The sequence below is a fragment of the Panulirus ornatus genome, chromosome 18 (assembly GCF_036320965.1).
Source record: "Panulirus ornatus isolate Po-2019 chromosome 18, ASM3632096v1, whole genome shotgun sequence".
NCBI classification, from domain to species: Eukaryota; Metazoa; Arthropoda; class Malacostraca; order Decapoda; family Palinuridae; genus Panulirus; species Panulirus ornatus.
Window position 1 is genome coordinate 46377253 of NC_092241.1, and position 13429 is coordinate 46390681.

At 42.8% G+C, this 13429-nt stretch overlaps 1 protein-coding gene across 1 annotated transcript in view; it reads left to right on the forward strand.

Annotated features, from left to right (window-relative positions):
* Positions 1–264: 264 nt before the first annotated feature.
* Positions 265–13429, forward strand: part of shtd (anaphase promoting complex subunit 1) — a 596397-nt gene continuing 583232 nt past the window's right edge. The window contains exon 1 of the mRNA XM_071673058.1: positions 265–361. The gene's annotated coding sequence lies outside the window, so the exon portion shown is untranslated. The remainder of the gene's footprint in view (positions 362–13429) is intronic.

The window sequence follows — 13429 nt, forward strand, 5'->3', positions numbered from 1 at the left end:
CTTGCTGCTAAGTCCGTGCGTGGAACGCCTTGGTAAAATCAGTGTCCATCAGCCAGAGATGCGATCCATCTCCTCCTATATCCTTAAAGAAAGAAAAAAAAAACCTTGCCCTCCATTCATCATCTTTGACCTGCTCATCCTATTACTCCTATGCAAGCTGGGTTAAGCTCTGGCTCTTTTCCTCCCTCTAAAATTCACTTCCTCTAACAATTTCTTGCTCTTACCCCCTCTCTTTTCCCGCCCTTCCTTGGAAGTGTCTTTTCTATCATCATCATCAGTGCGCATCCCGCACGTCTTCTACCAAACAGCTGATGTTTAACAACATTTGAAAGACAGGTGTTTGCCAAACCTCATAGTTCAGGTAGCACAGGATATATGTTTACATTGGATTTTGTCTTATAATTTTGATTTAACCTTCATGCTCTGTAAAGGGTCAACTTATCGAATGTATGATCACCAGGAAATGAGATGATTGCCCGACGTTCAGGATATTTCAGGATGAATTGTAGTATTGCAGGAAATCTTAATAATTTTAACACATTTGCATTGCAACGTATCTTTGTTTAAAGTGCAGTTTAGGTAAAGTAATTACGATGAAAGTTTTTAAGATTTCGGTAAATGCGAAGTTCTTGGCCACCACCTTTATTATTTTGCCGACTAATCGTGTTGGGCAGAGGCAGATTCATCATGAGGTTGCATCCCCTGGCCCAGTAAAGAATATATGTTCACCGAATAAATGTAGGACATCATGTAAGGTTTCTCGAATGGGAGGAATGCAATAAACGATAGGATAGACAGGATTAAGGTAAGTGTTTATTGGTCTGACACAAGTGATTAACGGTCGGGGGATGAAGGAACCACAACCTCAGGCACCAGTTCCATGGTGGTAGTATGTCTAGATCGAATAAACACGATTTGAGCCCAGTTAGTGACAACTGCTGTCTGTTTTGTATGAAAGACAAATTGCAGGAAGCGATATATAAATATATATATATATATATATATAGAAAGTTAAGAGTAAATGTGAATAAGAGCAAGGTTATTAGGTACAGTAGGGTTGAGGGTCAAGTCAATTGGGAGGTAAGTTTGAATGGAGAAAAACTGGAGGAAGTAAAGTGTTTTAGATATCTGGGAGTGGATCTGGCAGCTGATGGAACCATGGAAGCGGAAGTGGATCATAGGGTGGGGGAGGGGGCGAAAATCCTGGGAGCCTTGAAGAATGTGTGGAAGTCGAGAACATTATCTCGGAAAGCAAAAATGGATATGTTTGAAGGAATAGTGGTTCCAACAATGTTGTATGGTTGCGAGGCGTGGGCTATGGATAGAGTTGTGCGCAGGAGGATGGATGTGCTGGAAATGAGGTGTTTGATGACAGTGTGTGGTGTGAGGTGGTTTGATCGAGTAAGTAATATAAGGGTAAGAGAGATGTGTGGAAATAAAAAGAGCGTGGTTGAGAGAGCAGAAGAGGGTGTTTTGAAATGGTTTGGGCACATGGAGAGAATGAGTGAGGAAAGATTGACCAAGAGGATATATGTGTCGGAGGTGGAGGGAACGAGGAGAAGTGGGAGACCAAATTGGAGGTGGAAAGATGGAGTGAAAAAGATTTTGTGTGATCGGGGCCTGAACATGCAGGAGGGTGAAAGGAGGGCAAGGAATAGAGTGAATTGGATCGATGTGGTATACCGGGGTTGATGTGCTGTCATTGGATTGAATCAGGGCATGTGAAGCGTCTGGGGTAAACCATGGAAAGCTGTGTAGGTATGTATATTTGCGTGTGTGGACGTGTATGTATATACATGTGTATGGGGGTGGGTTGGGCCATTTCTTTCATCTGTTTCCTTGCGCTACCTCGCAAACGCGGGAGACAGCAACAAAGCAAAAAAAAAAAAAATATATATATATATATATATATATATATATATATATATATAGAGTCCTGGAAAGAGGGGCAAGTATGAAGTCTGTTGGGGATGAGAGAGCTTGGGAAGTGAGTCAATTGTTGTTCGCTGATGATACAGCGCTGGTGGCTGATTCATGTGAGAAACTGCAGAAGCTGGTGACTGAGTTTGGTAAAGTGTGTGGAAGAAGAAAGTTGAGAGTAAATGTGAATAAGAGCAAGGTTATTAGGTACAGTAGGGGTGAGGGTCAAGGGTGAAAGGGTGAAAGGAGGGCAAGAAATAGAGTGAATTGGATCGATGTGGTATACAGGGGTTGACGTGCTGTCAGTGGATTGAAGCAAGGCATGTGAAGCGTCTGGGGTAAACCATGGAAAGCTGTGTAGGTATGTATATTTGCGTGTGTGGACGTGTGTATGTACATGTGTATGGGGGGGGGGTTGGGCCATTTCTTTCGTCTGTTTCCTTGCGCTACCTCGCAAACGCGGGACACAGCGACAAAGTATAAAAAAAAAAAAAAAAAAAAAAAAAAAATATATATATATATATATATATATATATATATATATATATATATATAAATAATATGTGTGTGTGTTTGTTGTTTTGCTTTGTCGCTGTCTCCTGCGTTAGAGAGGTAGCGCAAGGAAACAGACGAAAGAATGGCCCAACCCACCCACATACACATGTATATACATACACGCCCACACAGGCAAATATACATACCTATACATCTCAAAATATACATATATATACATACACACACAGACATATACATATATACACATGCACTTCATTCATAGTCTGCCTCTATTCATTCCCATCACCACCTCGCCACACATGAAATAACAACCCCCTCCCCCCTCATTTGTGCGAGGTAGCGCTAGGAAAAGACAACAAAGGCCCCATTCGTTCACACTCAGTCTTTAGCTGTCATGTAATAATGCACCAAAACCACAGCTCCCTCTCCACATCCAGGCCCCACAGAACTTTCCATGGTTTACCCCAGACGCTTCACATGCCCTGGTTCAATCCATTAACAGCACGTCGACCCCAGTATACCACATCGTTCCAATTCACTCTGTTCCTTGTACGCCTTTCACCCTCCTCCATGTTCAGGCCTCGATCACTCAAAATCTTTTTCACTCCATCTTTCCACCTCCAATTTGGTCTCCCACATCTCATTCCCTCCACCTCTGACACATATATCCTCATTGTCAATCTTTCCTCACTCATTCTCTCCATGTGACCAAACCATTTCAAAACACCCTCTTCTGCTCTCTCAACCACACTCTTTATATATATATATATTTATATATATATACCACATCGATCCAATTCACTCTATTCCTTGCCCTTCTTTCACCCTCCTGCATGTTCAGGCCCCGATCACACAAAATCTTTTTCACTCCATCTTTCCACCTCAATTTGGTCTCCCACTTCTCTTCGTTCCCTCCACCTCCGACACATATATCCTCTTGGTCAATCTTTCCTCACTCATTCTCCCCATGTGCCCAAACCATTTCAAAACACCCTCTTCTGCTCTCTCAACCACGTCTTTTTATTTCCACACATCTCTCTTACCCTTACGTTACTTACTCTATCAAACCACCTCACACCACACATTGTCCTCAAACATCTCATTTCCAGCACATCCATCCTCCTGCACACAACTCTATCCATAGCCCACGCCTCGCAACCATACAACATTGTTGGAACCACTATTCCTTCAAACATACCCATTTTTGCTCCGAGATAATGTTCTCGACTTCCACACATTCTTCAAGGCTCCGAGGATTTTCGCCCCCTCCCCCACCCTATGATCCACTTCCGCTTCCATGGTTCCATCCGCTGCCAGATCCACTCCCAGATACCTAAAACACTTTACTTCCTCCAGTTTTTCTCCATTCAAACTTACCTCCCAATTGACTTGACCCTCAACCCTGCTGCACCTAATAACCTTGCTCTTATTCACATTTACTCTTAACTTTCTTCTTTCACACATTTTACCAAACTCAGTCACCAGCTTCTGCAGTTTCTCACATGAATCAGCCACCAGCGCTGTATCATCAGCGAACAACAACTGACTCACTTCCCAAGCTCTCTCATCCACAACAGACTTCATACTTGCCCCTCTTTCCAAAACTCTTGCATTCACCTCCCTAACAACCCCGTCCATAAACAAATTAAACAACCATGGAGACATCACACACCCCTGCCGCAAACCTACATTCACTGAGAACCAATCACTTTCCTCTCTTCCTACACGTACACATGCCGTACATCCTCGATAAAAACTTTTCACTGCTTCTAACAACTTGCCTCCCACACCATATATTCTTAATACCTTCCACAGAGCATCTCTATCAACTCTATCATATGCCTTCTCCAGATCCATAAATGCTACATACAAATCCATTTGCTTTTCTAAGTATTTCTCACATACATTCTTCAAAGCAAACACCTGATCCACACATCCTCTACCACTTCTGAAACCACACTGCTCTTCCCCAATCTGATGCTCTGTACATGCCTTCACCCTCTCAATCAATACCCTCCCATATAATTTACCAGGAATACTCAACAAACTTATACCTCTGTAATTTGAGCACTCACTCTTATCCCCTTTGCCTGTGTACAATGGCACTATGCACGCATTCCGCCAATCCTCAGGCACTTCACCATGAGTCATACATACATTAAATAACCTTACCAACCAGTCAATAATACAGTCACCCACCCCCTTTTTTAATAAATTCCACTGCAATACCATCCAACCCTGCTGCCTTGCCGGCTTTCATCTTCCGCAACGCTTTTACTACCTCTTCTCTGTTTACCAAATCATTTTCCCTAACCCTCTCACTTTGCACACCACCTCGACCAAAACACCCTATATCTGCCACTCTATCATCAAACACATTCAACAAACCTTCAAAATACTCACTCCATCTCCTTCTCACATCACCACTACTTGTTATCACCTCCCCATTTACGCCCTTCACTGAAGTTCCCATTTGCTCCCTTGTCTTACGCACTTTATTTACCTCCTTCCAGAACATCTTTTTATTCTCCCTAAAATTTAATGATACTCTCTCACCCCAACTCTCATTTGCCCTCTTTTTCACCTCTTGCACCTTTCTCTTGACCTCCTGTCTCTTTCTTTTATACATATCCCACTCAATTGCATTTTTCCCTGCAAAAATCGTCCAAATGCCTCTCTCTTCTCTTTCACTAATAATCTTACTTCTTCATCCACCACTCACTACCCTTTCTAATCAACCCACCTCCCACTCTTCTCATGCCACAAGCATCTTTTGCGCAATCCATCACTGATTCCCTAAATGCATCCCATTCCTCCCCCACTCCCCTTACTTCCATTGTTCTCGCCTTTTTCCATTCTGTAGTCAGTCTCTCCTGGTACTTCCTCACACAAGTCTCCTTCCCAAGCTCACTTACTCTCACCACCCTCTTTACCCCCAACATTCACTCTTCATTTCTGAAAACCCATACAAATCTTCACCTTAGCCTCCACAAGATAATGATCAGACATCCCTCCAGTTGCACCTCTCAGCACATTAACATCCAAAAGTCTCTCTTTCGCGCGCCTGTCAATTAACACGTAATCCAATAACGCTCTCTGGCCATCTCTCCTACTTACATACGTATACTTATGTATATCTCGCTTTTTAAACCAGGTATTCCCAATCACCAGTCCTTTTTCAGCACATAAATCTACAAGCTCTTCACCATTTCCATTTACAACACTGAACACCCCATGTATACCAGTTATTCCCTCAACTGCCACATTACTCACCTTTGCGTTCAAATCACCCATCACTATAACCCGGTCTCGTGCATCAAAACCACTAACACACTCATTCAGCTGCTCCCAAAACACTTGCCTCTCATGATCTTCCTTCTCATGCCCAGGTGCATATGCACCAATAATCACCCATCTCTCTCCATCAACTTTCAGTTTTACCCATATTAATTGAGAATTTACTTTCTTACATTCTATCACATACTCCCACAACTCCTGTTTCAGGGGTACTGCTACTCCTTCCCTTGCTCTTGTCCTCTCACTAACCCCTGACTTTACTCCCATATATATATATATATATATATATATATATATATGGGTCAAGTCAATTGGGAGGTGAGTTTGAATGGTGAAAAACTGGAGGAAGTAAAGTGTTTTAGATATCTGGGAGTGGATCTGTCAGCGGATGGAACCATGGAAGCGGAAGTGGATCATAGGGTGGGGGAGGGGGCGAAAATTTTGGGAGCCTTGAAAAATGTGCGGAAGTCGAGAACATTATCCCGGAAAGCAAAAATGGGTATGTTTGAAGGAATAGTAGTTCCAACAATGTTGTATGGTTGCGAGGCGTGGGCTATGGATAGAGTTGTGCGCAGGAGGATGGATGTGCTGGAAATGAGATGTTTGAGGACAATGTGTGGTGTGAGGTGGTTTGATCGAGTAAGTAACGTAAGGGTAAGAGAGATGTGTGGAAATAAAAAGAGCGTGGTTGAGAGAGCAGAAGAGGGTGTTTTGAAATGGTTTGGGCACATGGAGAGAATGAGTGAGGAAAGATTGACCAAGAGGATATATGTGTCGGAGGTGGAGGGAACGAGGAGAAGAGGGAGACCAAATTGGAGGTGGAAAGATGGAGTGAAAAGGATTTTGTGTGATCGGGGCCTGAACATGCAGGAGGGTGAAAGGAGGGCAAGGAATAGAGTGAATTGGAGCGATGTGGTATACAGGGGTTGACGTGCTGTCAGTGGATTGAATCAAGGCATGTGAAGCGTCCGGGGTAAACCATGGAAAGCTGTGTAGGTATGTATATTTGCGTGTGTGGACGTGTGTATGTACATGTGTATGGGGGGGGTTGGGCCATTTCTTTCGTCTGTTTCCTTGCGCTACCTCGCAAACGCGGGAGACAGCGACAAAGTATAAAAAAAAAAAAAAAAAAAAAAAAAAAATATATATATATATATGTATATTTGCGTGTGTGGACGTGTGTATGTACATGTGTATGGGGGGGGGGTTGGGCCATTTCTTTTGTCTGTTTCCTTGCGCTACCTCGCAAACGCGGGAGACAGCGGCAAAGTATAAAAAAAAAAAAATATATATATATATATATATATATATATATATATATATATATATATATATATATATATATATATATATATATGGGAGACCAAATTGGAGGTGGAAAGATGGAGTGAAAAAGATTTTGTGTGATCGGGGCCTGAACATGCAGGAGGGTGAGAGGAGGGCAAGGAATAGAGTGAATTGGATCGATGTGGTATACCGGGGTTGACGTGCTGTCGGTGGATTGAATCAGGGCATGTGAAGCGTCTGGGGTAAACCATGGAAAGCTGTGTAGGTATGTATATTTGCGTATGTGGACGTATGTATATACATGTGTATGGGGGTGGGTTGGGCCATTTCTTTCGTCTGTTTCCTTGTGCTACCTCGCAAACGCGGGAGACAGCGACAAAGCAAAAAAAAAATAAAAAAAAAATGAATATATGTATGTATGTATATGTTTATAGCATTAATGAGATGGCCTTGATTAGGGACTCAGTGGCCCTTGCCATCTAAGCCAACAAAAAAAGAAAAAAAATCACTGGTTTTGCTGGTTACCTTTATAGGAAAGCCTGTTTATGGGATGCATTTGGTCTTGACCCATTATAAGGAATTATTTTTTCTTTTTTTATTATACTTAGTCGCTGTCTCCCGCGTTAGCAAGGTAGCACAAGGAAACAGACGAAAGAATGGCCCAACCCACCCACATACACATGTATATACATAAATGCCCACACACGTACATATACATACCTATACATTTCAATGTATACTTACATATACATATACAGACACATGCAAACATATACACGTATACACATGCTCATATTCATACTTGCTGCCTTCATCCATTCCCGCCGCCTCCCCATCACACATGAAATGGACATCCCTCTTCCCCCCGCACACGCGCGAGGTATCGCTAGGAAAAGATGACAAAGGCCACATTAGTTCACACTCGGTCTCTAGCTGTTACGTGTAATGCACTGAAACCACAGCTCCCTTTCCACATCCAGACCCGACAAAACTTTCCATGTATTACCCCAGACGCTTCACATACCCTGGTTCAATCCATTGACAGCATGTCGATCCTGGTATACCACAGCATTCCAATTTACTCTATTCCTTGCACGCCTTTCACCCTCCTGTATGTTCAGGCCCCGATTGCTCAAAATCTTTTTCACTCCATCATTCCACCTCCAATTTGGTCTCCCACTTCTCGTTCCCTCCACCTCTGATATCTTCTTTGTCAACCTTTCCTCACTCATTCTCTCCATGTGACCAAACCATTTCAATACACCCTCTTCTGCTCTCTCAACCACACTCTTTTTATTACCACACATCTCTCTTACCCTTTCATTACTTACTCAATCAAACCACCTCATATGTCTCATTTCCAGCACATCCACCCTCCTCCACACAACCTTATCTTAGCCCATGCCACGCAACCTTATAACATTGTTGGAACCACTATTCCTTCAAACAGACCCATTTTTGCTCTCCAAGATAATGTTCTTGCCTTCCATACATTCTTCAACGCTCCTAGAACTGTCGCCCCCTCCCCCACCCTGTGATTTACTTCCACTTCCATGGTTCCATCCGCTGCAAAATCCACTCCCAGATATCTAAAGCACTTCACTTCCTCAAGTTTTTCTGCAGTCAAACTTACCTCCCAGTTAACTTGTCCCTCAACCTTACTAAACCTAATAACCTTACTCTTATTCATATATACTCTTAACTTTCTTTTTTCACACACTTTACCAAACTCAGTCACCAGCTTCTGCAGTTTCTCACATGAATCAGCCACCAGCGCTGTATCATCAGCGAACAACAACTGACTCACTTCCCAAGCTCTCTCATCCACAACAGACTTCATACTTGCCCCTCTTTCCAAAACTCTTGCATTCACCTCCCTAACAACCCCGTCCATAAACAAATTAAACAACCATGGAGACATCACACACCCCTGCCGCAAACCTACATTCACTGAGAACCAATCACTTTCCTCTCTTCCTACACGTACACATGCCGTACATCCTCGATAAAAACTTTTCACTGCTTCTAACAACTTGCCTCCCACACCATATATTCTTAATACCTTCCACAGAGCATCTCTATCAACTCTATCATATGCCTTCTCCAGATCCATAAATGCTACATACAAATCCATTTGCTTTTCTAAGTATTTCTCACATACATTCTTCAAAGCAAACACCTGATCCACACATCCTCTACCACTTCTGAAACCACACTGCTCTTCCCCAATCTGATGCTCTGTACATGCCTTCACCCTCTCAATCAATACCCTCCCATATAATTTACCAGGAATACTCAACAAACTTATACCTCTGTAATTTGAGCACTCACTCTTATCCCCTTTGCCTGTGTACAATGGCACTATGCACGCATTCCGCCAATCCTCAGGCACTTCACCATGAGTCATACATACATTAAATAACCTTACCAACCAGTCAATAATACAGTCACCCACCCCCTTTTTTAATAAATTCCACTGCAATACCATCCAACCCTGCTGCCTTGCCGGCTTTCATCTTCCGCAACGCTTTTACTACCTCTTCTCTGTTTACCAAATCATTTTCCCTAACCCTCTCACTTTGCACACCACCTCGACCAAAACACCCTATATCTGCCACTCTATCATCAAACACATTCAACAAACCTTCAAAATACTCACTCCATCTCCTTCTCACATCACCACTACTTGTTATCACCTCCCCATTTACGCCCTTCACTGAAGTTCCCATTTGCTCCCTTGTCTTACGCACTTTATTTACCTCCTTCCAGAACATCTTTTTATTCTCCCTAAAATTTAATGATACTCTCTCACCCCAACTCTCATTTGCCCTCTTTTTCACCTCTTGCACCTTTCTCTTGACCTCCTGTCTCTTTCTTTTATACATATCCCACTCAATTGCATTTTTCCCTGCAAAAATCGTCCAAATGCCTCTCTCTTCTCTTTCACTAATAATCTTACTTCTTCATCCACCACTCACTACCCTTTCTAATCAACCCACCTCCCACTCTTCTCATGCCACAAGCATCTTTTGCGCAATCCATCACTGATTCCCTAAATGCATCCCATTCCTCCCCCACTCCCCTTACTTCCATTGTTCTCGCCTTTTTCCATTCTGTAGTCAGTCTCTCCTGGTACTTCCTCACACAAGTCTCCTTCCCAAGCTCACTTACTCTCACCACCCTCTTTACCCCCAACATTCACTCTTCATTTCTGAAAACCCATACAAATCTTCACCTTAGCCTCCACAAGATAATGATCAGACATCCCTCCAGTTGCACCTCTCAGCACATTAACATCCAAAAGTCTCTCTTTCGCGCGCCTGTCAATTAACACGTAATCCAATAACGCTCTCTGGCCATCTCTCCTACTTACATACGTATACTTATGTATATCTCGCTTTTTAAACCAGGTATTCCCAATCACCAGTCCTTTTTCAGCACATAAATCTACAAGCTCTTCACCATTTCCATTTACAACACTGAACACCCCATGTATACCAGTTATTCCCTCAACTGCCACATTACTCACCTTTGCGTTCAAATCACCCATCACTATAACCCGGTCTCGTGCATCAAAACCACTAACACACTCATTCAGCTGCTCCCAAAACACTTGCCTCTCATGATCTTCCTTCTCATGCCCAGGTGCATATGCACCAATAATCACCCATCTCTCTCCATCAACTTTCAGTTTTACCCATATTAATTGAGAATTTACTTTCTTACATTCTATCACATACTCCCACAACTCCTGTTTCAGGGGTACTGCTACTCCTTCCCTTGCTCTTGTCCTCTCACTAACCCCTGACTTTACTCCCATATATATATATATATATATATATATATATATGGGTCAAGTCAATTGGGAGGTGAGTTTGAATGGTGAAAAACTGGAGGAAGTAAAGTGTTTTAGATATCTGGGAGTGGATCTGTCAGCGGATGGAACCATGGAAGCGGAAGTGGATCATAGGGTGGGGGAGGGGGCGAAAATTTTGGGAGCCTTGAAAAATGTGCGGAAGTCGAGAACATTATCCCGGAAAGCAAAAATGGGTATGTTTGAAGGAATAGTAGTTCCAACAATGTTGTATGGTTGCGAGGCGTGGGCTATGGATAGAGTTGTGCGCAGGAGGATGGATGTGCTGGAAATGAGATGTTTGAGGACAATGTGTGGTGTGAGGTGGTTTGATCGAGTAAGTAACGTAAGGGTAAGAGAGATGTGTGGAAATAAAAAGAGCGTGGTTGAGAGAGCAGAAGAGGGTGTTTTGAAATGGTTTGGGCACTTGGAGAGAATGAGTGAGGAAAGATTGACCAAGAGGATATATGTGTCGGAGGTGGAGGGAACGAGGAGAAGAGGGAGACCAAATTGGAGGTGGAAAGATGGAGTGAAAAGGATTTTGTGTGATCGGGGCCTGAACATGCAGGAGGGTGAAAGGAGGGCAAGGAATAGAGTGAATTGGAGCGATGTGGTATACAGGGGTTGACGTGCTGTCAGTGGATTGAATCAAGGCATGTGAAGCGTCCGGGGTAAACCATGGAAAGCTGTGTAGGTATGTATATTTGCGTGTGTGGACGTGTGTATGTACATGTGTATGGGGGGGGTTGGGCCATTTCTTTCGTCTGTTTCCTTGCGCTACCTCGCAAACGCGGGAGACAGCGACAAAGTATAAAAAAAAAAAAAAAAAAAAAAAAAAAAAATATATATATATATGTATATTTGCGTGTGTGGACGTGTGTATGTACATGTGTATGGGGGGGGGTTGGGCCATTTCTTTTGTCTGTTTCCTTGCGCTACCTCGCAAACGCGGGAGACAGCGGCAAAGTATAAAAAAAAAAAAAAATATATATATATATATATATATATATATATATATATATATATATATATATATATATATATATATATATATATGGGAGACCAAATTGGAGGTGGAAAGATGGAGTGAAAAAGATTTTGTGTGATCGGGGCCTGAACATGCAGGAGGGTGAGAGGAGGGCAAGGAATAGAGTGAATTGGATCGATGTGGTATACCGGGGTTGACGTGCTGTCGGTGGATTGAATCAGGGCATGTGAAGCGTCTGGGGTAAACCATGGAAAGCTGTGTAGGTATGTATATTTGCGTATGTGGACGTATGTATATACATGTGTATGGGGGTGGGTTGGGCCATTTCTTTCGTCTGTTTCCTTGTGCTACCTCGCAAACGCGGGAGACAGCGACAAAGCAAAAAAAAAATAAAAAAAAAATGAATATATGTATGTATGTATATGTTTATAGCATTAATGAGATGGCCTTGATTAGGGACTCAGTGGCCCTTGCCATCTAAGCCAACAAAAAAAGAAAAAAAATCACTGGTTTTGCTGGTTACCTTTATAGGAAAGCCTGTTTATGGGATGCATTTGGTCTTGACCCATTATAAGGAATTATTTTTTCTTTTTTTATTATACTTAGTCGCTGTCTCCCGCGTTAGCAAGGTAGCACAAGGAAACAGACGAAAGAATGGCCCAACCCACCCACATACACATGTATATACATAAATGCCCACACACGTACATATACATACCTATACATTTCAATGTATACTTACATATACATATACAGACACATGCAAACATATACACGTATACACATGCTCATATTCATACTTGCTGCCTTCATCCATTCCCGCCGCCTCCCCATCACACATGAAATGGACATCCCTCTTCCCCCCGCACACGCGCGAGGTATCGCTAGGAAAAGATGACAAAGGCCACATTAGTTCACACTCGGTCTCTAGCTGTTACGTGTAATGCACTGAAACCACAGCTCCCTTTCCACATCCAGACCCGACAAAACTTTCCATGTATTACCCCAGACGCTTCACATACCCTGGTTCAATCCATTGACAGCATGTCGATCCTGGTATACCACAGCATTCCAATTTACTCTATTCCTTGCACGCCTTTCACCCTCCTGTATGTTCAGGCCCCGATTGCTCAAAATCTTTTTCACTCCATCATTCCACCTCCAATTTGGTCTCCCACTTCTCGTTCCCTCCACCTCTGATATCTTCTTTGTCAACCTTTCCTCACTCATTCTCTCCATGTGACCAAACCATTTCAATACACCCTCTTCTGCTCTCTCAACCACACTCTTTTTATTACCACACATCTCTCTTACCCTTTCATTACTTACTCAATCAAACCACCTCATATGTCTCATTTCCAGCACATCCACCCTCCTCCACACAACCTTATCTTAGCCCATGCCACGCAACCTTATAACATTGTTGGAACCACTATTCCTTCAAACAGACCCATTTTTGCTCTCCAAGATAATGTTCTTGCCTTCCATACATTCTTCAACGCTCCTAGAACTGTCGCCCCCTCCCCCACCCTGTGATTTACTTCCACTTCCATGGTTCCATCCGCTGC